The sequence below is a fragment of the Pinus tabuliformis genome, chromosome Q (genome assembly GCF_031772625.1).
Source record: "Pinus tabuliformis cultivar Carrire ecotype Pingquan chromosome Q, CPIR1, whole genome shotgun sequence".
In the NCBI taxonomy this organism is placed as follows: Eukaryota; Viridiplantae; Streptophyta; class Pinopsida; order Pinales; family Pinaceae; genus Pinus; species Pinus tabuliformis.
Genome location: NC_142296.1, coordinates 98,351,930 through 98,376,441, shown reverse-complemented (window position 1 = coordinate 98,376,441; position 24,512 = coordinate 98,351,930). Strand labels below are relative to the sequence as shown.

The window sequence follows — 24,512 nt, the reverse complement described above, 5'->3', positions numbered from 1 at the left end:
CTCGATGAGAGGGATCCAAGAAAAATATCAGCTGCCATAAATGAGATGACCCACATAGAGTTTGGCCCTAGTTGCTAATTTTAACAGTTTCTAGTTCAGATATCCAATATTTACAGTTACAACAAACATATTTCCTCACTCCAAAAGGGAGTGCGAATAACAGAGCTAGCAACCGAGCAGGAGAAAGAGGGAGATTTTTATTACAGGTCGAGTTTTTGCAGAAATGGCCATAGTCGGGCTCCAAGTTAGGACAGATTTGACGGTGCTTTTCATATGGAAGGCCAAAATGTCCTTTCTCCTATATGAGCAGGGTTTGAAGACCTATGTTGATAACGTTTTCGCAGAACCTACAAACCAACAACAACTAGAGACTTTCAGGAAAAATATGGCCAAAGCGAAGCATATGATATTTGATGGAGTTTGGGACCATGAAGTCTCACACATATCTGGCAAAAATAAAACCAAGGATATGTGGGATTAGTGTTGCACGAAACGCCCCCCCGGATCAAAACCCTGAAATGCGACTTTTACGGATCTATGGGTGATCCGTCCCCCGAAACGCGTCTAGAAATTCCAAAACGCAGATCGGGCTGGGAAAGATGCTTCCTGGCCTGTGGGAACCATACGGCCTGATCTGCGTTTCAGAATTGCCGCGACGCGTTTCGGGGGGCTAATCACCCGACCGAAACGTCATGGATCGGGGCCACTTCCGTACGGATCGCGATTGACTCCATGGGCCGCCGACCGATTCTGCCGTGCGTCCCCACTAATTTGCTTTTTATTTTTATTTTTATTTTGTTAACTTGTTGTTGGGGGTGGGTCTAAGTTGGGTTAGGGAAGGGAATGAAGGGATTAAAAGTCTCTTTCTCCTCTCATTTCCTCACTCTTGTATTTTTGAAGAGCTTGGAGAAGACAGGGGAAAGAGAGGAGGGACTTGAGGAGAGCTTGGAGGAGTGAAGAAGGAGGAGCTAGGAGAAGGAGAAGGAGCTTGGAGGAGTAAAGAAGGGCTTCCATCTACAAGAGCTAAAGAGGTAAGTGCAAACCCCAAACTCCCTCATTTTCTGTCATTGTTTTTTGTATTTTTTTTCCTCCCTCTCCTACTTTTTCCCATTCTTTCTTCTTGCTCATTTAATTCCAGGTTGTCCACCACCTATTTTCATATTCCAAGATGGTGTTCTTTTGGCTTCTATGTATCATTCCCCTTTTGGTTTTCATGATGGAAAGGGGGAGTAGTAATAGAAGTGAAGAAGAACAAGAGGATAGTGGTCCCCATATGAGCGACCCAATGTATGATGAGGAGGAAAGGTTTGAAGAGGAAGGGGATGTACCTGAAGGGAACAATGAAACACTAGAGGGGAAAGCTGCATTGACACCCTTGTGGAACTATGTGATCAAACTTGAAGAGGGAAAAGGTGGTGGAAGCTACAAATTTTTGTGCCCTCATGGTTGTCATGGAGGAAAACCATATAGTGGTCCATATAGGCGTGTGAGGAGGCATCTTTGTGGGGTGATGGACAGTGATGAGAAAAAGGGTGCTATGGGGATACAAATTTTCCCAAACGTTTCAACTGAACAAAGAAGAAAATACATCCAAATAGGAGGTTGCACAACAAAAAAACAAGAAACAAAAAATTTAGTTTGAATCAAGTGCAACCTCTAGATTTGGTAGCTCATCTCCTCATGGTACTTCTGCAAGATCTGGTGGTAGAACAATAGGGGATTTCCTTAATGTTGTTGGGAGGGATGATGTGGAGGAAAGATAGTTCGATTTCTTTTTGCTTGCGCTGTATCATTCAATGTGCTTCGCTCTCCCTATTGGTATGATATGGTTAAGGCTATCAATGAAGCCCCAAAAGGATACAAAAGCCCCAACTATGAGAATGCTAGAACAATATTATTAGAAAGAGAAAAAGCAAAGGTTCAAAGAGCTTTGACACGTTTTACAAATGAGTGGGTGGATTGTGGGGTATCCATTGTATCAGATGGGTGGACAAATATTAGAAACCAACATTTGATAAATGTTCTTGGTGTTTCTTCTAGTGGTGCAGTATTTATTACATGTCACGACTCCTCCGTCAGTGCAACTTGTTGGGAAATCTAGGGCATCACGAATTAGGTGATTTATCTCCTTTAGTAACTGCTTGTGAGTGTTTTTAATTCATTAACTTAGGATCTTATCTTTGCTTAAGTTATTAGTGTTCTTCTTCATCAAACAACTACCAATGCATGAACATAAATAGACAAGAGACACAGAATGTAGGCTATGAGCCAGGGCCAAAACCTCTTACTCTTTGAAAGGAAACCCACACAAATTCTTCATATAGAGATTCCAATTGACGAATACCAAGACCAAGACCCTTGACCCATTAGCCACTCCAAGACCAACACACTAGTTCTCTATTCTTCTTCTTGACTCCTCTTCCTCTTCGACCTTCTTCAAACTGAGATGATCTCTTCAACGAACTGTATATATACTAGGCATGGCATTGGAACATGTCAATGTAATGTCACCAAAATATGACCACTGCAGCAGCATCGAAACGCAGTGATACATCACTAAGGAATAACTCCTTTAGAGCACTGAATTGTGGCCTCTATATACCACTGAACTGTGGTTTCTTGATCAACCTGTGATCTACTATTGTGGCACCGAGATTCTACTTATGAAATCCGAACTATTGTTCCTTTACTTGTCACTACCACTGTGATCCGAATTACATAGGTGAACATAACTTCTTGAATACTCACTGAACTTCGTTTCTCTGTTTAGAGCACTAAAACTTCTACTCTAAAACAGAGATCTGAATCTCAAAGATAATCTGCACTTCTTACTATTCATATACACCTGAAATCTCAGTGACATCCGAACTTGACTTCCTGTGGAAATCCGAACTTGTTGACCGTAGTTGACATCCGAAAATCTCAGAGGAATCCGAACTCTGAACTGTGTTTAATGCGAAGTGTCTTCACACCTATATATAGTTGTTTGCCCATAAATATAATCCGACTTTACATTTCGAATAGATGTGCCTCCATATAAGGTGAGCTGACATGAGTTTCCTTTCTGTTTTGAGGCCGACTTCAAGAGTAGGACTAGTGCTTGTCGTTGGAGGGCTTCTAGACATTTTCATAGACTCATATACATTGTTATATCCCCAAGAAGGGTTCTTCATACATGACATTGACTCTTTGACTTTAATGACAAATCCTAAGGTTCTCAATGGGAGCCATCTAAATAAAATCTCTTGCTCATGAAACCCATGAAGCAAGCATTACAAAATAATTTTATTTTCTTGTTTTCATCATTTACAAAAATCACAATTACATGTCATTATGAAGACTGAACCTAGTTACACTTCTCAACTCAAATTCCCAAAACATTGCAGATCTCCTATTGCAATCAATCAGAGATGTTGGTCATAATAATGTGGTTCAAGTGATCATTGATAATGCAACAAATTGTAAGGCAACATGATAAGTTATTGAGCATACTCATCCACACATCTTTTGGTCTGGTTGCTTGGTGCACACATTGAACCTTTTGATGCATGATATTGTGAAGCATAAAGAATGTGGATGGATTAATGAACTTTACAAGAGAGGGAAGCAACTCATTAAATTTATCATAGGGCATACAAGGGTAAAATACTTTTATGGCACTTACTCCAAGTTGCAGTTGCTTAAACTTGCAAAAACAAGATTTGCAAGTTATTACCTCACCTTTAGGTGGCTAGTGAAGGTGAGACAAGCTTTAACTAATATGGCGACCTCTGAATCATGGGAGGAAATTAACAATGATAGAGATGGGGCTAATGTAGCCAAGGACACTATTCTTGACATGTTATTTTGGTCATAGATTAAATATGTTTTGCAATTCACCAAACCAATTTATTACATGATCAAGTTTGCAGATTTTAGATCGGCCAATAATTGGGGAGATGTATGAGCAAATGGATAGCATGTTGTGGCAGATTAAAGACATTGTTGAGCCTAGAGATATTACCTTGTACAATTATATTTGTGTAGAGGTGGAAAACCGATGGGATATGCTAAACATTCCATTTCATGCCTTAGCATATGTTCTGACACTTGAATACTATCATCTATCATGGCTTTCAACACCAACACCTAGGGGGAGTAGGAGAAAACCACACCTAGATCCAGAGGTTCTAGAGGCTTATATGAGAGCATTGGATAAATTAGTCCCTGATGAGGAGGAGTCTGCCATGGTACGAAAATAGTTGAGCAACTATACGCTTAGCATTGGTCCATTTGGGAGCATGCATGCAATTAGAGATTGAGAGACTTTTTCTTCTCTTGAGTGGTGGAACATGCATGGAGGTGCTACTCCACTTCTATAGACTTTGGCATTTCGGGTGCTATCACAGGTGGTAAACACTTCTTTTGCAGAGAGGTGTTGGAGCTCTTATTTTTTCATCCACAGTGTTAAAAGGAACAGGTTGAGGTTAGATCGGGCAGAGAGCTTGGTTTATGTTCACTACAACTTGCAATTGTTGTCCCATTACTGTGATGATGCAAAGACTAATAAAGACCTTAAGGTTTGGGACAAAAATTTAGAGGAGCCCAATTTGGAAGATGGAGTGTTGCGATTAGAGCAATTAGAGGATGCTCTTATCCAGGATGATGATGATCGAGTTGAGATGCCACCCCCATCTGGAACCTTGGTTCCCAGGTTCTATGCTTCAACACCAACAACAGGGGCTTCATATTCATCAATTTGAGTGCCACAACTTCCACAAGCACCATCTTCTTCATTGCCACCACGTGGAGGCCCACTGCTACGTACTGTTCGTGGTGGAAGGAGGAGAGATTAGTAGATATATTCACAATTTACTGCTCTTGTCATAGATTAGACTTGTAGGCTTGTTGTGAATTTGAACTTTTTAGTCATACTCTTCCTAGTTCAGTGTGTACTTGAGTCTTGGTGGTGCCCAAGTGGCCTATTTTGTAAACATTATTATTTGAATTTTGGACATGAATAATGTTGACAGTGGGTCACTTGCAATGTTTGATGATTTTGTGCTTTATCTTCTAAATGTTATATGTTTTATGATATGCTTAAAAATTTGATGTATGTTTGTAATTGCTAGAATCTAGATGGTTGATGCTAGAATAATTAATCATAGATGTACAATGGAATCATATATGCCATATCTATCTTGATTTATGTAAAAATATGCATGTTTTCATGTCTTCTACAACTAATTTGGTATTTTGGATGTTTTTTTTTTAATATAACTGCAATATATATATATATATATAGTAGACCCTTTCAAGAGGCTTCGCTTCCTAGATTTTTGGGAAATGACGCTTCCGCGTCCTTGCTTCCAAAAAACATCCCCGTTTCGTCCCCGCTTTGTGTAATGTTGTGTGGGATGCTCTCGCAGGGTTATATCAAAATCCTTCCAAACAACGAAGATGTTTTTGAAAGAGAAGCTACAAAATACTAAGATACAAAAGGGTTAAGGCATAGATCCCTTTCTGACTAGAATTCAGGATATCCGGGATCAACTTGCAGCCATAGGAGAAGCACCTAAAACTACAAAGCTTGTATGTTTAACCCTGAATGGTGTCTCCGAGGAATGGGAAATCTTCATCCAAGGCATTTTGGGATGAGATACATTACCAGGGTGGGATCGGATGTGGTTAGACTTGCAACAGGAGGAGATGAAGAGCTCTTAGAGGCAGTAGTAGCAAGGGATCGAAAGGTGTGAAGGAGGAAGACAATGTGGCCCTTGCATTGAAGGGGAAAGCAAAAGGTCACAGTCAGGGACAAGGATTGTAGGGAGAGAAGAAGAAGAAAAAGGATCTATCTAAGATCAAGTGCTTCAGGTATGGCGAGTTTGGACACTACAGTGCTCAGTGTACTCAAAGGAAGAAGGACAAGAAGGAGAAGTAGGGTTAGGCGACAACATCTGCAAAGATAGACCAGGCGTCCTCCCAGTTGGAGGAACAATTCGCCATGTATACAACTATACCTCTAGGATAGAGGTGGGGCGATATCGAGCTTTAGTCCTAGAGTTGCGCAGAGATTTGGGCAGGGTCCATTGAGGTGAGCATTAGATGGTGTTTCCTCATGGATCATTGCCCTTGCTACAGGGGGCCACAATATTCAGTAGCAGGACGATTAGTGTCAGTTGATGCGGTTAGATTCCAAAGTGACAGTTGCAGATTAGTTGCAGTTAGATGTTGTGGAGCACATAGCAGTGTTAATATTAGAGCAGGAGGCTCAGTGCAGAATCAACAACAACGTATATTTCTCAGTGGACAGTGCAAAGGCTAGTAGCAGTCAGAGGCTCAGGAGATAGTTGCAACACAAAGACACAATTGATTCAATATTTTGGATGCTTTTTAGTTGCAGTAGCAGTAGCAACAGTGAAAGGGATGTTAGTTGGGTTGCAGTGTAGGCATAGAGTTGGCAACATTATAGGTTGTACAATGCCGTGTCAGCAGCAACAAAGATGCAGCATGGTTCAACTACAGTTGATAGCAGATGAATCAGAGTTAGCGCAGTGGTTGGTGGACAATGGTAGGCAACTACAGTTGTCAGACATCAACAACGTAGGAAGATGTTATGGAGAGTGGAGAATACCTTCCTCGCTAAGAGGGAGTGTTAGTTTTTGTAGCATCGAATGGTGTTCTAGTCTCAAAACTTTGTGGAGAGGCTAAAACATAGGAGTTATCCAAAACCCATAAATCATTTATGGAAATTCCACTTACATATGGCTCAATCAAATTAATTGATTGATAATTAAAAAATGCCTAAGTCTAACTTAGGGAAATCGATTAATTAATAGTAATTAATTGAGAAAGGTGAGAATTCTCTAGAAACTCACACAGATCGACTTGGAGATGATCTCAACCATCGATTAAGTTTTAATCTTGGCCGTTGGAGTCCCAACTAGAGATTATAAGAAGAGGTTGATGGGTAGATGGAGAAACACACATCACAGTGAGTGAGAGCCAACAATGCGAGTTCCTTGGGCAGTTCGAGCCAGCCAGTAGCAGAGTTTGAGCCAGAGAGAGGACGCAGGGCTAGAGAGGGGCAAAGACAGTGATCCAGAGGAAGATTTTCCAGTTCCAGAGAGGCAAGAGAGGAGGCCGAATTATTTTCTCTAGGAGACAGTGCAAGGCCTATGCAACGCCTCAAAGAGGCAGTTCGACTCGCTGAAGAGGAGGTCGTTTCAGTTTCCAGAAGCCGAGAGGATTTTCCAGTAGGCAGGAGAGACACTTCCCTAGTGAGCAGCAAGCAGGATGGCTTGATTAACATCAATTCCAGGCTGAGCGTGTGCCAGGCTGCGCAGAGCTTGCATAGAGGGTTTGGTCGACTTGTTTTTTAGTTTTTAGTTTGAGCCAGGATTGCTTGGAGACAAGTGTAACTTCCCTCAGGTGATTTTGCCAATATTTCTCTCAGATTGGATAGCAATCGGGCATCGAAATTTATTGTAATCAAAATTCACTGCTGCATAATAATAAAACACTAAGCTGCTACACTGGTTTTCCCACACTAGGTTTTTCTGGGGACATTTGTCCAAAAATAAGTGTGTCAATTTTTATGTGTGTGTGTGCTAGCATTTCTCAGTTCTTATTTTTGCTTCCACAGTATTTTATTTGGTGAATAAATTGTAGTGTGAATATTTTGTTATTTTGCCATTAACAAAATAAATTGCATAATTAATATACTAGTTAGAAGAAATATTTCTAGTTGTTGCATTTCAAAAGCTTGTCTTGGAGCTAGACAAACTTTCCTTTCACCAAGGGCTTGGTGAAAATGTTCGCCAATTGCTCCTCTGTAGAAATATATTGGATCTTGACTTCTCCCCTCGGCACCATGTCTTTGATGAAGTGGTATTAGATCTCAGTGTGCTTTGACTTGCCGTGAAACACTGGATATTTCGAGAGTTTGATACAACTCTAGTTATCACAGTGGATCATTGTTGGCTCAAGCTTCTGACCAAACAATCCTGTGAGTAGCTTATGAAGCCAAATGGCTTCACAAATAACTATATTGACTGCCATGTACTTTGCCTTAGCTGAACTCCATGCTACTGAGGTCTACTTGTGAAAATTCCTTGAAATGCAGCAACTGGTATTTATTCTTTTGACTGATTAATTATGCAATTTATTTTGTTACGACAAAATAACGAATAAATCAACATACAATTTCTTCACAATAAAAATGTTGTGGAAAATAAAATTGGAACTGAGAAAAATAGAGCGCACACAATAAAATTGACATCGTTAGTTTTGGACAAATGTCCCTAGAAAAACCCAATGTGGGAAAACCGGTGCAGTAGATGAGGGTTTTATTATTATTCTTCAACAACAAAAATCTGAGTACAAATCTGGATGCCAAACTGGCAATCCTCTCCTGAGAAAATACTGGCAAAATCAATAAGGGATTTTTTCCCTTCTCCACAAGCAAACCTGTAACAAACTGCCAACTGAATCTAGCCCCGAAATACCTTTGCGCTGCCTCTGGGCAGCTTGTAACTCGCACTGCCTGGAACTACCTTTGAATTAGACATCCTCCTTGTTGCTGCCTCTGGAAGTGATTCTCTGGCCCTCTGGAAAATTAACATGGTCTCTGGCAACTGAATCGACCTCTTTGGCTTTGGTTGAATCGAATTGCCTTCTTGAGGCACTATGCAGGCCCTTGCACAGCCTCCTGTGGAATAACTTGACCTCTCTTAGTTTATTCTTCCGGCACGAGAAACCTCCACCAGAATCTCTGCTTTTGCTCCTCTGCCTCTATGACCGATCTCTGGCTCAAATTCTCTTCCCAGTTGAATCTCTGCTCTCTAGGAAATTCGATTTGCCTAGATCACCTACTAGCTTGATGTGTCTATCTCCAACCCATCATCCTGCTCTTATAATCTCTAGTTGGTGAACCAACGACCATACGGCTAAGATCATCTCAAACTCAATTCGTGTGAGTTCAAGAGCATTCTCACATTTCTCAATTAATTCCCTTTAATTAATCGATTTCCCTAAGTTAGACTTAGACGTTTTTTAATTATCTATCAAATAATTTAATTGAGCTGTCTCTGGGTGTTTTCTCCCTAAACTTTTTCTAGGGTTTGGAAATCTTGTGTTTCTTAGCCTCTCTGACCAAATTCTAGACTAGAACACCTATTCTATGCTACAAGAACTAAAGCTCCCTCTTAGCGAGGAAGGTGTTCTCTCCCATAACACCTTCCCTCACACTGTTGATGTCCGAGACTTGTGACAATCTGCCATTGCCCACCAAGCCACTGCATACTTTGATTCATCTGCCACTCTGTAGCTGAACCACTTTGCATCTGTGCTGCTGCTGGCATCGTACTGCGCTGCAACTGATCTCATGTTGTTGCTTCTCCTGCAACTACAACAATTGAGAAATAAACTCTGAATCAACTTTGTCCCTGTACTGTCTTTGCAACTGTCTCCTGAGTCTCTAACTGCAACTAGCCTTTGCACCGTCTACTGAGTATTTGTCTGTGACCTGACTAGTTCTACGCCCTTTAGCGTTTGGATGCAACTAGCTCTGAAACTGTCCCTCAAGATTTGACTGCGCCATGTTGACATTGATCCATCTACTACTAAATATTGTGGGCCCCTATATCTAAGGTAATGATCTATGTGGAAACATCTGTCTGATGCTATCCTCCATGAATCCTTCCCAAATATCTACAACTCTGGGAACTAGAGCTCAAGATCTTCCCACCTCTCTCTTGGAGGTATAGCTGCATACAAAGTGAATTTGTCCTCCAACTTCTTGGACAAATTATTGATCTTTGCTGAAGTTGCTTTCTTCTCTTGGTTGTCTTTCTTGTCCTTCTTCTTCTTTGGACACTGGCTACTATACTGACCAAACTCACCACATCTGAAGCACTTGATCTTCGACAAATATTTCTTCTTCTTTTATGCTCGTTATGAGCCTTGTCCCTGACTAGGACCTTTCTTTGCCTTCCCCTTCAATGCAAGTGCTACATTCTCCTCGTCTTTCACACTCTTTAGTCCTTTGCTACTGTTGCTACTGATATTACTCTCATCCAGAGCAAGCCTCATTTCTTCTTGAGTGAAATCGACCCACTATCGATTCCATCCAGGTAGCTGATCTCGTCTAGTAATACCTTGGATGAAGGTTACCCACTCCTTGGTGAAACCATTAAGCGCTGTACGTACTAGCTCACTCTCTTGAGGTGTCTATCCAACGACTGCAAGCTCATCTCAGACATTATGAATTCTAGTGAGATAAGGATTGACTCCTTCACCCTTATTCATCCTAGTGGTCCTCAACTTCTCTTTCAAGAACATCTTCTGGCTCTCAAAAGGATTATGGAAAAGCGTTGCAATAACATCCCACATTTTTTTGCTGTATTCTTAGCAGCTAAATGTGAGACTATATGATCTCGAACTCCATCGAGGATCAACTGCTTCGCCTTGACCATCTCCTTATTGTAATTCTTTAGCTGTCGCGGATCTGTAGGTATGGCTATAACTCTTTTTGCATACATCTTCAGACCATGCTCATCTAGCAGAAAGACATTCTAGCTTTCCAGATATAAAATTAGAGGCTCCATCTAGCCTATCTTGATCTCGAAGTCCTGCTAAGGCCATTTCTACAAAACTCAAAACTGGGAAAATAAACAGGAATCTCTTGGCTGCTTACTCTGCTACTCGCACTCCCTTTTGGAGTGCGCAGATCTGCCCTGCAGCTTCTTTCTGCTATTGGAAATCACGAATTTCCTCCTACCAACTGGAACTAGAAACCCTCTGAGAAATTCCTCTGTGTGCTTTTCTCTTCCACCTAGCGTTGATTTGCTTTTGCATAACTTGCTGCAAAATCACTACACCCAGATCCGCTCAATGAAATTACTGATCTGCTCACCGGAATTGCTTCTCGGCAAATCTATTGCCTACGAATCACTGCAACTGAAATAGATTGAATTTTTTTCTTTCTGCAGCTGAAAATCAAACACGTGCCTCTGCTAATTCACACTCTGGCTAGACTCTGTGCAGATCTGGGAAGAAATTCACTCAGAACTCCCTCTGAACTGTGAAATTTCTCCCTCTTCATTGCTGAGCTCCTTATCTGATCAAAATCGCTCTGATACCATGTGAAAATTCCTTGAAATGCAACAACTGGAATTTATTCTTGTGACTGATTAATTATGTTGTTTATTTTTTTATGGAAAAATAACGAAAAAATCACACTGTAATTTCTTCACAATAAAAATGTTGCGGAAAATAAAACTGGAATTGAGAAAAATAGAGCACACACACAAAATAAAATTGACACCGTTATTTTTGGACAGATGTCCCTAGAAAAACCTAATGTGGAAAAACCGGTGCAACAAATGAGGGTTTTATTATTATTCTTAAACAACAAAAATCTCAGTACAAATCTGAATTCCAAATTGACAATCCTCTCCTGAGAAAATACTGACAAAATTAATAAGGGAATTTTTCCTTCTCCACATAAATTCTACAACAAACTTCCCAGTGAAACTAGCATCGAAATACCTCTGCACAAGCCTCTAAGTAGCCTGTAATTCATACTTCTTGGAACTGCCTTTGAATCAAACGTCCTGCATATTGTTGCGTCTGGAAGTGATTGTCCGGCCCTTTGGAAAATTATCTTGGTCTCCGTCAACTGAATCGACCTCTCCTCTGGTTGAATCGAACCACCTTCTTCAGGCATTGGAAACCTCCATCAGAATCTCTGTTGCTGCTCCTCTGCCTCTCCTACAGATCTCTGGCTCGAATTCTCTTCCCGATTAAATCTATGCTTTGGGAAATTCGATCTATCTAGATCACCCACTAGCTCGATGTGTCTATCTCCAACTCATCGTCTAACTCTTATAATCCCTTATTGGTGAACCAACGACCACAATTAGATCCTCATCAATGACTAAGATCATCTCAAACTCAATCCCTGTGAGTTTCCAGAGCATTCTCACATTTCTCAATTAATTCCCTTTAATTAATCGATTTCCCTATGTTAGACTTAGGCGTTCTTTAATTATCGATCAATTAATTTAATTGAGCCATCTCTGGGTGTTTTATCCGGACGACCATGATTAGATCCTCATCAATGACTAAGATCATCTCAAACTCAATCCATGTGAGTTTCCAGAGCATTCTCACATTTCTCAATTAATTCCCTTTAATTAATCGATTTCCCTATGTTAGACTTAGGCGTTTTTTAATTATCGATCAATTAATTTAATTGAGCTATCTCTGGGTGTTTTATCCCAATTTTTTTTTGGGATTTGGAGATTTTTTGTTTCTTAGCCTTTGGTCAAAGTCGAGACTAGAATACCTGTCTGATGCTACAAAAACTAATACTACCTTCTAAACCAAGAAATGAAGATTGACCCCAAATTGAAGCAACGCCCAGAGGTGCTCTTCCAATCTATATCACTGCCTGCCCAATCTGACTCTGAGTACCCCTACAACCTCACACCATCTCCACCAAGGTACTACAATCCATATCCTATTGTGCCCTACAAATATCTGAGCACTTGCTTTGTTGCAGCTTGCAACTTATAAACCTCCCTTGGTTCCATCATGAATTGACTTAGGGTGTTAACAATAAAGCTGATGTTTGGTTGAGTGTTGACTGGATACATTAATGAGCCAATCAAATACCTGTACTGTATGGAGTCTACCAACTTTGAAACTGAAGAATCAATCTTCTTTAGGTTGGTAACTATTGGAGTGGCCATTGGTCTGCGATCCTCCATCTTGAATCTCTTCAATATCTCTAGAGTGTACTTCCCCTGTCTAAGAAAGTTCTCACCTGGTGGTTGCCAAACCTGCCAAACCTCAAGTCCTAGAAAATAATGCATCAACCTGATATCCTTCATCTCAAATTTTGACGCTAGATCTGACTTGCATCTTGCAATTAGTCTCTCTGCACTTATCGCAATGAGATTGTCCACATAAAACACCAAAATGAGGGGCTTAGATCCAACCAACAAGAAGTATAGGTTGGGATTTGTCTCACTCTCGGTGAAGCTTATGCCCTGTAGATCGCTGTCAATCCTGGCATAAAAGGCCTTGGGTGCCTGTTTGAGTCCACACAAGGCTTTCTTAAGCTTGCATACATGTGTCTCTCTGTCATGGACCTCAAACCCTTGTGGCTACTCGATATAGACTTCTTCCTCAATGATGCCCTTGAGTGAGGCGGTTTTCACATCCATCTGATGGATGCTCTATCCCATCTCAGAAGCTATCGAAAGAACTGCTCAAATAGTAGTGTTTCATTGAAATTTTCACCCAAATGTGTTGATTCTTTTTTGGCTTTAACATCTCCTTTGCAAGATTATCATCAAGTTTCCATCAAGGAACCTTGGTATAGCTTCCTTTCTCTTTATCCTTGATTTGATTGAAAGTCACTAGGTTTGTGGAGTGGAGAAACCTCATTGTAGCTTTTTCCTAGTCTATCATAAACCTATTCCATCAATTTTCTTCCATAGACTTACTCCTTGTCTAACTCCCCATGCCCATAAATTCATTGATAAGCAAAGGCAATGATTTTTCATTCTTCATCACTTTATATCTTCTTGTAAATCATAAAAAACCCTTTTTGCTAGGGTTTCACTCTCTTGGGAAATCTTGTAGTTATGATGTTTAGGAACATTCCCTTTGAACTCTAACCCATATTACTCTAAGAAACCTAGCAATCCTATCTTCCAACTAAGCCCTAATTGATTAGATAGATTATTTGATTAGTGGAGTGTGAAGTAGAAGTTTTGGATAGATTTTGACTTGGTGTCGCTAGGCCATTAGATATCTGGGATCTACAGGGAGAAATCCCCTTGAGTTAGAGGAGAGCTAGCCAAATGTAAGAAGAGGATTGGTGAGTTGATAGTGACCCCCTTTGAGGTGTAGTGGGTTTTGCACTTGAGCTTTTGGACCTTGTCTTTAGAAGTGCGATGTTGAAAATGTAGCGAAGGAAGGCCTTTTGTCTTGTGCCTTAGCCAATAAAGACCTCAAATTGTCTTTGTTTAAGCATGAATGCGAATTCATGAGATACACTTCAGTATGATTAGTCAATTTCCAGTTCACTGGAATGGTCATCAATAGATTGCATGCGTAGTGTTGGTGCTTTAGTTCATTGGAGTCTTCTTCAGTTAGACTATAGGATGAGGTGGCAGAAAAAAGTCCATTTAGGACGAGTTAAGACCACAGAGTCAAGTTCAAGTTAGTCTGAGTTAAAACTTCAGAGACAAGTGAAGAAAGGACGAGTTAAGTCCTCAGTTAACTCGATCCACAACTAGAGGAAATCAAGGAGCAATTCTATCTAGTTAACTGAGAGCTAGTCAAAGTGTAACTGAGACTTGCTCCAGTTAACTAGCAAAAGGAACTCGTTGAACTAGTGTGAACAACCATTCGAACTTGACCTCTCTGCATGGATTGAAAGTCTATTAAGGCAAGATAAGGACGAAGGCACAAGATTGATGATTCTTTGTTGTTGGCAATATGCATTGGTTGAGGAGCCAAGGTCAGGAATTGGAGGAGCAAGCCAAGATTAGTTTTAGTAGTAAGCAATTGTGTATGCAGGTCGAGATCAATAGGTAGGGCCGTGAACATCTTCTCAAGGCCGAGAGCAGTGATCAAGACAAGGATGAGAGCAAGTGTGGAGCTAGGAAATTAGATCCTTCAAGGCTATTTGCTGGCTACAATAGTTGTAGATTGAATTTGTAACAGATCTATTTTCTCAAAGAACAATCAATAAAAATCCCACAACAATGAATGTAGGTTTTCCCATTTGGTTTTCATGGGTAAAACACTGGTGTCAATTTTATGTGTGCATGTGTTTTTATCTCAAGTATTTTATCCACTGCTTATTGAATGTTAAGAAACTCTGTATCTTGGTGAAAGTTAAACCTGGTTTCGGTTTTCAGTTGCCTTGATTTTTAATAGATTCATCTAAGTAGTTACAGAGTTTTAAGAAAATTAACACTATATTAGAGCCGCACTCTATATAAAAACCAAGAACCAGGATTATTCAGTCAGTGAAGGGCGCAACTCAGTCAGTAGGCTTGCGCTAGAGGTTGAAGAGCAGTATTTTTGGATAAGTAGTGTGTCGTTCCAAGTATTAAGGGCAGATTAATGTTTAGAGGGAGCCTCTAGCTTTTGTTCATGGAGGGAGTGAATCTTAGTAGTGTTGGAAGATAATGGGGTGCTATATTTTGTGAAGAACCCACAAACTGTGCCCTCAGATGTCCAACAGTTGATCCGACATAACAAGAATGACACCAAGGCTAGGAGGATCATTCTCGAGGGGGTAAAAGATCACATTATCCCTCATCTCCATGGGAAGATGATATCAAATGATATGTTGAAAGCCATCTTGGATTTGTATAAGGGATCCAGTGATGCTAGGAAGCTTGCCTTGAAAGACAAGTTAAGAAATATTCAGATGAGCAAAGGAGGGCCCATCATTGTGTACCTTTCCAAGTTCACCCAGGTTTGAGATGAGCTAGCTAGAGTGGGTGAGACTGTAGTAGATAAAGATCTTGTGAGTCTTGCCCTATTGGGACTTCATAAGTCTTGGGAAAATTTCTAGGATGTAGTTAGTAGTAGAGAGAATCTTCCAAACTGGGAAAGGCTGTGGGCAGATTGCATCCAAAAAGAAATCTGGAGGGGGATGAGAGCTAGAGGTTCAGTAAAGACAAAGGACAAGGAGAAATTTTCCTTAGTAGGCAAAGGAAGCAAAGCCAAGGGCAAGAAGAGCCAAGGCAAGGCCGAGTCTAGTTAGAAGGGCGAGAAGAAGAAGAAAGATTTGAGCAACATCAAATGCTTCCCTTGCCACCATTTTGGACATTATGCCACTAAGTGTCCTAACCGGAAGAAGGGGCCTAATAAGGACCATGTGGCGGCCTCAACTGAGGTAGATGCGTTTAATTCTCAGTTCGAGAAGGATTTTTCATTGATAGCTTACATGGCAAGCTCAGTCAGCAACAACATATGGTACATTTATTCCGGAGCATCCTTTCACATGACTGACAACAAGGAATATATCAGTTAGTTGAAAGAGAAGGACATGCAGTTGCATATTGAGCTAGGAGATGATGGCAAGTCCTTGACTAAGGGCGTGAGTATTGTCAGTTTTGAGAGGGAGTCTGGTAACTCTCTCCATCTCAAGGATGTCCTCTATGTTCTAGGCCTTAAAAAGAACCTTGTTTCTGTTTCCACCCTAGAGGACAAGGGTTATGATGTCATTTTTAGCAGAGGAAAGGCCTACCTCAAGCACTTAGCATCTGGAGCCATGAAGCAGATTGGTGTGAGGGTGAAGAATCTTTACAAGTTGCAGGTTGAGACAGATGCAACCTTGAGCAGCAAGGCAGGGCGTGAGCATGGCAGAGACATGGGGGAGCTTTGGCACAGACGCATGGGGCATTTGCATCATGGGGCGCTGAAGATCCTTTAGCAGATAGCCACAGGGCTACCACCATGCAGTATTGACCAACATGAAGTGTGCAAGGGTTGCACACTTGGCAAGTATGCCAAGTCATCTTTTCAGGGTCGAGACAATAGAGCCAAAGGGATTTTGGAGCTGGTACATTCAAACATATATGGGCCCTTCTCTTCTCCATCCCTCATGAGACACAAGTACTATGCCATTGTCATAGATGACTATTCTCGGAAAACATGGATCTTCTTTATGAAGAAGGAGGTCTTCTCCAAGCTCATGGAGTGTAAGGCCTTGGTAGAAAACCATACGGGGAAGAAGATAAAAGCGTTGAGGAGTGACAATGGCGAGGGATATGTCTCCAGTGCCTTTAGGAACATGTGTGCCAAGGACGACATTAGGAGAGAGCTTACAACACCCCATAACCCTCAACAAAATGGGGTAGCTGAGAGGAAGAACTACAACATAGCTGGAACTTGGAGCGGCCAATGCCATGTTTCATGACAAGGGGCTGCCCATGTTCTTGTGGGCAGAGGCATGCAACACTTTATTATTTCTGCAAAATAGTAGTCCTCATAGGTTGCTTGGACGAGTTACATCGAAGGAGGTTTTCACAAGCAAGAAGCCTGATGTTTCTCACTTTTGCATCTTTGGGACAAGAATTTATTGCCATATGTCCAAAGAGAGCATGAAGAGGCTATTGCCCACAGTTGAAAAGCGATTTTTTGTGGGTTACTGTGAGCCACCTTAGGCATACAAGGTGTACATACAATCACTCAAGAAGACAATTATTAGGCGGGATGCGAAGTTTGAGGAGGATAGACCTCTGAGGGTGTCCTTGGAGTGAGAGCAGGTTGCAGTGCCTGAGGATGAGTTTCTCGCTCCCAAGCAGGAGCCTCAACTAGTACCATAGACTGAGTCTCAACCAGGTGGTAAGCAGGTCATATGGAAAGATGACAAGAACTCATTGCAGAATGAGGAGAGACCAGGATGAGTGGAAGCAACCACTCAGTCAGTGACTCCCAACACAGGGAGCAAGAGAGTCAAGTGGGCTAAGAGGTTGATTCAGAAGGCCCAAGAGCGAGTTGAGGCCCCAAATCTACATTCAGGAAGAGCAAGCAACGATAGAGTTACATTGGTACATGGCACTGATGATTAAGTTGTTAGACTCTGGGCCTTCTTGTTTTGAGGAGAAAACCTTGCCATGGTGGAGAATATTCCTCCATCATGAAGAACGATTTTTGGGAGATCGTGCCATGCCCAAAAGGAAAATCATTGCTAGGCTCACGCTGGGTGTACAAGGCGAAGCATGGAGTAGATGGGAGTGTAGAGAAGTACAAGGCCAAATTTGTGGCCAAGGCTTCTTGTAGGTTGAGGGCAATGACTATGATGAGATGTTTGCCACTGTGGATTGTTATTCATCCATCAAGATGATTTTGGCACTTGTAGCTCAAATGGGGCGAATGATCCATCATTCACCAGATGGACATGAAGACAACATTCCTCAACGGGGTGGTTGAGGAAGAGTATTATATGGAGCAACCAGAGGGGTTTGAGACTTTCAGTAGAGACACTCATGTCTGTTTGTTGAAGAGAGCTCTTTATGGGCTCAAGCAGGCATCGAGATCTTGGTACACTCGCATTGACAGCTACCTTCGGGAATTGGGCTTCACTAAGAGTGAGGTGGATGCCAACCTGTACTACATCATGGTTGGAGGGCTTCTGCTTATTCTAGTGCTCTATGTTGACGATCTTACCTTGATTGGAGCAGATAGCTTGATCCAAGATTGCAAGGCAAATCTTGCAAGAGAGTTTGAGATGAAGGACATAGGGCTTATGCACTATTTCCTTGGGCTGGATTTATGGCGAGGTAATGGGGAAATCTTCTTGGGGCAGGGGAAGTACACTACAAAGATTCTTAGGAGGTTTCGTATGCAAGATTGCAAGCCCATGACCACGCCTCTAGTCACAAACTAGAGGAAGGTGGATGCTAGTAGAGCAGAGCGAGTAGATGCCACCTTGTATAGGCAGCTCATTGGGTCCTTGATGTACTTAGTCAACACAGGACCTAATATATGTTTTGCAATGAACCAATTGAGCCAGTTCATGATGGAGCCTACTAGAGTTCACTAGGTTGTTGCCAAGCATGTCTTGAGGTATCTCAAAGGCACGACAGATTATGGGTTATGGTACAGACAGGTTGATAGAGTGAGGCTTGAGGGCTTCACAGATGCAAATTGGGCAGGGAGCTCCACAAATCAGAAGAGTACTTCAAGTTGTGTCTTCAACATTGGGTCAGCAACTGTTTCCTAGTTCAGCAGGAAGCAGAGATCAGTTGCACTTAGTTCAGCAGAGGCCAAATACGTGGCTGCCAGGTTGGCAACATGTGAAGCCATATTGATGACGGAGTTGCTTGTGGGCCTTTTTAGGTAGTTGGAGCCCACCATGATTCACTTTGACAATAAAAGTTGCATTAAGGTCTTTGAAAATCCAAATTTTCATGACCGCTCCAAGCACGTCGAGATCAGGTACCATCGTCTCAAGGACTATGTGCATAAAGGGATAGTAGAGCTACCGTACATTCCCACAGATGAGTAGGTTGTAGACATCTTGACAAAGGCCTTAGTCAAAGGCAAGTTCATGTCTTTCAAAGATAAGTTGGGAGTTGTACAGAGTGCCTTCCTCGCTAAGAGGGAGTTTTGAAAATGTAGTGAATGAAGGTCTTTTGGCTTGTGCCTTAGCCAACAGAGACCTCAAATTGTCTTTCTCTAAACATGAATGCAAATTCATGAGATAGACTTCAATATGATGAGTCGATTTCTAGTTCATTGGAATGGACATCAGTAGATTGCATGTGTAGTGTTGGAGCTTCAGTGCGTTGGAGTTTTCTTCAGTTAGCCTATAGGATGAGGTGGCAAAGACAAGTCCAGTTAGGACGAGTTAAGATTGCAGATTCAAGTTCAAGTTAGGGTGAGTTAAGACTATAGAGTCAAGTTCAAGTTAGGACGAGTTAAGACTTTAGAGACAAGTGAAGAAAGGACAAGTTAAGTCCTAAGTTAACTCGGTTTACAACTAGAGGAAATCAAGGAGCAACTCAAGCTAGTTAATTGAGAGCTAGTCAAAGTGTAATTGATACTTGCTCCAATTAACTAGCAAAAGGAACTCGTTGAACTAGTGTGAACAACCATTCAAACTTGACTTCTTTGCATGGATCAAAAGTCTACTAAGGCAAGAGAAGGACGAAGGCATAGGATTGATGATTCTTTGTAGTTGGCTGTGCACATTGGTTGAGGAGCTAAGTTCAGGAATTCGAGGAGCAAGCCGAGATTAGTTTCAACAGTAAGTAATTATGTATGCAGGTCGAGATCAATAGGCAGGGCTGAGAACCATCTTCTCAAGGTCGAGAGCAGCGATCAAGGCAAGGCCAAGAGAAATTGTGATCCTAGGAAATTAGATTCTCAGAGGCTAGCAATTGTGTATGCAAGTCGAGATCAATAGGCAGGGCTGAGAACCATCTTCTCAAGGCCAAGAGCAACGATCAACGCAGGGCTGAGAACCATCTTCTCAAGGTCGAGAGCAACGATCAAGGCAGGGCAAAGAGCAATTGTGATCCTAGGAAATTAGATTCTCAGAGGCTATTTGCTGGCTGCAGTAGAAGCGAATTGAATTTGTAACAAATCTATTTGCTCAAAGAACAATCAATAAAAAACCCACAACAACAATTGCAGGTTTTCCCATTTGGGTTTCCTGGGTAAAAATGCTAGTGTCAATTTTATGTATGCATGTGTTTTTATTGGAAGTATCTTTTCCGCTGCTTATTGAATGTTAAGAAACTCTATATCTTGGTGAAAGTTAAACCTGGTTTTAGTTTTTAGTTGCCTTGATTTTCAATAGATTCATCTAATGTTGGAATTTCTAAGTCTATCTATTAGAAATCCTTCATGTACTTTCTGATTTATTTCTTCCTACTTGTTTTGTTAATTAACAAGCTATTTACCATGTAAATACTAAAAATAAATACAAGTACATTCTCAACACATATAGATCATCAACTGAAGGAAAAACAAGCACACAAGTGACACCGTTATTTTTGGACTAATGTCCCCGGAAAAACCCAATGCGGGAAAATCGGTGTAGCTATCTGAAGGTTTTATTATTAAGCAGTTTTAGAATACAATCGGGGTGCCAGAAATGGATCACCCAATAGAGAATGCTCTTGGCAGTAGTACCTCTCAGTCGAAGACAGATATTCTGGCTAAAAACCTCGGATGAACAATCACAGAGCTCTCAGCTCCAATCTGCTCCACGAAATCTCCTAGTGTTTGCCTCTAGGGACTACGTTAGCCTCTCTGGCCTAGCGTCAGCCCAACTAGCCCTGCGTCAGCCCAACTAGCCCTGCATTAGCCTCTGGAGCCTTTGCGTCACCCACGCTGGCTCTCCTCAGGCACTACGCAGCTCCTGGCTGCCTTTGCGTGGCTTCTGGCTGCCTCTGCGTGGCCTCTAGCTGGCTCTACATCCCTCTCTCTCTGGCTTCTGCGCTGATGCTCCCGGTACCCTCTCTGCCTCTCTGCGTCTGTATTCACTGCCCCTCAGCTGCAACTCTGATCACTCCTTCGATTTCCTCAGCAAGCCCTGCCCTAGAAAATCAAATTCTTGATCAACTCGTTGTGTTCTCCAAGTGACCCTCAAGCCTCCTCTTATACTTTTCTCGTTGACAATTCAACGGCCGAGATTAAGTCCCTAATCAACGACTAATATTAGATCTGGCTTGATCCATGACTTTTGGACCATTCTAACTTAGTTTTATATTAATTCACATTAATTTTTTATTTTCCTGAAGTTTAGACTTAGGGACTCCATTAAAAATATTAATTATTTTAATATCTCCCAAACTGGTTAGATTCTGCCCAAACCATTTCTGGGTATTGGAGATCTCATGTGCTTTAGCCTCTCCACCAATTTTCGTGGCTAGAGCACATCTGATGCTACCCCAAATCAACACTCCCTCTTAACGAGGACTGTGCTCTAGTAATACTCTTCACTGAGCATCACCCTGATCATCCGGCATCGGTCCTTGTGATGATGCTAGGCCTGTTGCCCAACATCCTTTGCACTGTTGCATCAGTACAACAACTCCCTCTGCATCCGTGCTGCTGCCCATGCCCTGCCACTGCCACTGCTGCATTTGCACTGTAATCCCTGTCATCATGCTGCCCATAGCACTGCCACTGCTAACTACTGCACTGCAACTTAGTTACTAAGATGTAAGTAACTGATATCCTAACTCTGACATCTCCGTCAGTTCTGCTACTCCTCTTTGGGGCTCTTGTAGCAAGGTATAATCCAAGAGGTTGGGTACCTCGAGGATCGTGCCCCTCATCACCTATAGTCCATTTGACTGTAGCTTGATGTCTCCCCACTTCCTCTCACGAGGTGCATGAGCACTCATGGCATAGTCATCATATGTCTCGACTTCTTTCTTCGCCCTTGCTAGCACAACCTTGGTCTTAGAAGCCTCTCCCTTGCTCTTCTTCCTCGGACACTGGCTCGCATAATGACCCAGTTCCCCACAGTGGAAGCATTTGACCTTGGAGAGGTCCTTCTTCTTTCATTTCTCTTGCTTTCCCTCAGATGCTAGGGCAACATCCTCCTCTTCCTCCTCCTTGATTTTGACCCCCTCGTCGCTGCTTCCTGCTTTGGTTAGCCTTCTGATCTCTTCCTGACGAAGAGCCGCCCACAGTTCCTCCCAATCTTTAAGGGTCGATCTGCCCAATATGCTCTGGAAAAATACCTCCCAGTCCTCTGAGACTGTGTTCAATGCGGTCCTCACCATTAATTCTTGATCCGGCGTGGCCCCTATGGAAGTCAGCTGAACCCGGATCTCCTTCAATTGACTGAGGAAGATGTCGATTTGTTCTCCTTTCTGCATCTGATATGACCGCAATTGATTTCTAATAGCATCTTCCTTTGCACGGAAGTATGCTGATACAATTTCGTCAGGGCCTCCCACATCGCATTTGCCGTGTCTGTTTCGGCAATATGTGGTACTACATGGTCCTTGACCCTGTTGAGGATGATTCTCTTGGCCCTCGCCATTGCCTCCTCGTACTTATTGTTCTCAACCGGGTCAATTGGGATCACTATCGTTTTCAAGGCGAAGTCCTTGAGATGATCCTTGTCTAGAACAGACAAGATCCTGGCCTTCTAGACTACGAAATTTGAGGCTCCGTCCAGTCTGTCCTGATCTCTTACTCCGTTCACTGCCATCTCGCTACTCCTCTTTCGACTCTTTCGAGTCTCTCTACTTCCCTCCTGGAAGTTCTCGGTGTGACTCCCTCTGAGCGTCGATTTCCCTCTTGGAAACCCCTCTGCCAATGTCAATATGCCCCCACTTCGATCGTTAGTGCAACTGCACCACTGATCTAGATTTCTTGGCTAGAAATCATCGGTAGCAACTCCCTCCTCCTTGGTCTTGTCCTGTTAGGTACTGTTCTGAGCACAGTACCCCACCAAATTCACTCCGCAACTTCTCCACAGCCTCCTATGTCCCAGCAAATTGAAGGTTAGAGCCTCTAGACTCTGCACAGTCTTGACACCAGCAAAATCCGCACCTCCTGGCCACGGGCGTCAATCCTTCCTGATTGAGAAAGATGACCGAGCATTACGTAGGTTAGGTCTGCTCCTTTCTGGCACTGCACTAGTCCTTCTCCAAGATCAAACTTGATGATGTAGGCACTGCGTCACCCCTTCCTTGCTGCTTTTCCGCTAGGAACAATTTCTGTCACTTGGGACAACTGTTTCTACCGCTGCTGCTCTGCTCGGCTGATGCCCTTAGTTCTCCTGTGATCTGCAACCACGCTCTGATACCATGTTGGAATTTCTAAGTCTATCTGTTAGAAATCCTTCATGTACTTTCTGATTTATTTCTTCCTACTTGTTCTGTTAATTAACAAGTTATTTACCATGTAAATACTGAAAATAAATACAAGTACATGCTCAACACATACAGATCATCAATTGAAGGAAAAACAAGCACACAAGTGACACTGTTATTTTTGGACTAATGTCCCCGGAAAAACCCAATGTGGGAAAACCGGTGCAACTATCTGAGGGTTTTATTATTAAGCAGTTTCAGAATACAATCTGGGTGCCAGAAATGGCTCACCCAACAAAGAATGCTCTCAGCAGTAGTACCTCTCAGTCAAAGACAAATATTCCGGCTAAAAACCCCGGATGAACAATCCCACAACTCTCAGCTCCAATCTGCCCCACGAAATCTCCCAGCGTCTGCCTCTAGGGATTGCGTCAGCCTCTCTGGCCCAACGTCAACCCAACTAGCCCTGTGTTAGCCTCTAGAGGCTCTGCGTCAGCGTCTGGAGCCTCTGCGTCACCCACACTGGTTCTCCTCAGGCACTACGTAGCTTTTGGCTGCCTCTGCGTGGCTTTTGGCTGCCTCTGCGTGGCCTCTAGCTGGCTCTGTGTCCCTCTCTCTCCGGCTTCTACGCTGATGCTCTTGGTAGCCTCTCTGCCTCTTTGCTTCTGTATTCACTGCCCCTCAGCGGCAACTCTGATCACTCCTTCGATTTCCTCAGCAAGCCCTGCCCCAGAAAATCGAATTATTGATCAACTCGGTGTGTTCTCCAAGTGACCTTCAAGCCTCCTCTTATACTTTTCTTGTTGACAATTCAATGGCTGAGATTAAGTCCCTAATCAATGGCTAAGATTAGATTTGGCTTGATCCATGACTTTTGGACCATTCTAACTTAGTTTTATATTAATTCACATTAATATTTTGTTTTCCCTAAGTTTGGACGTAGGGACTCCATTAAAAATATTAATTATTCTAATATCTCCCAAACTGGTTAGATTCTGCCCAAACCATTTCTGGGTATTGGAGATCTCATGTGTTTTAGTCTCTCCACCAATTTTCGTGGCTAGAGCACATCCGATGCTACCCCAAATCAACATCTAAGTAGTTGTAGAGTTTCAAGAAAATTAACATGCAAGATTTTGCTATAACATGAACCTTAATGGGAAAACCCGCACCAACAAAATCAACTTTGATTTGATGAATTTACTTAAT

The 24,512-nt window shown here is 42.2% G+C and overlaps 1 protein-coding gene across 3 annotated transcripts in view; it reads left to right on the top strand.

Annotated features, from left to right (window-relative positions):
* The window catches only part of LOC149218416 (uncharacterized), a 104,324-nt gene that overhangs the window by 28,653 nt on the left and 51,159 nt on the right, over nucleotides 1-24,512 (top strand). The window lies entirely within an intron of this gene.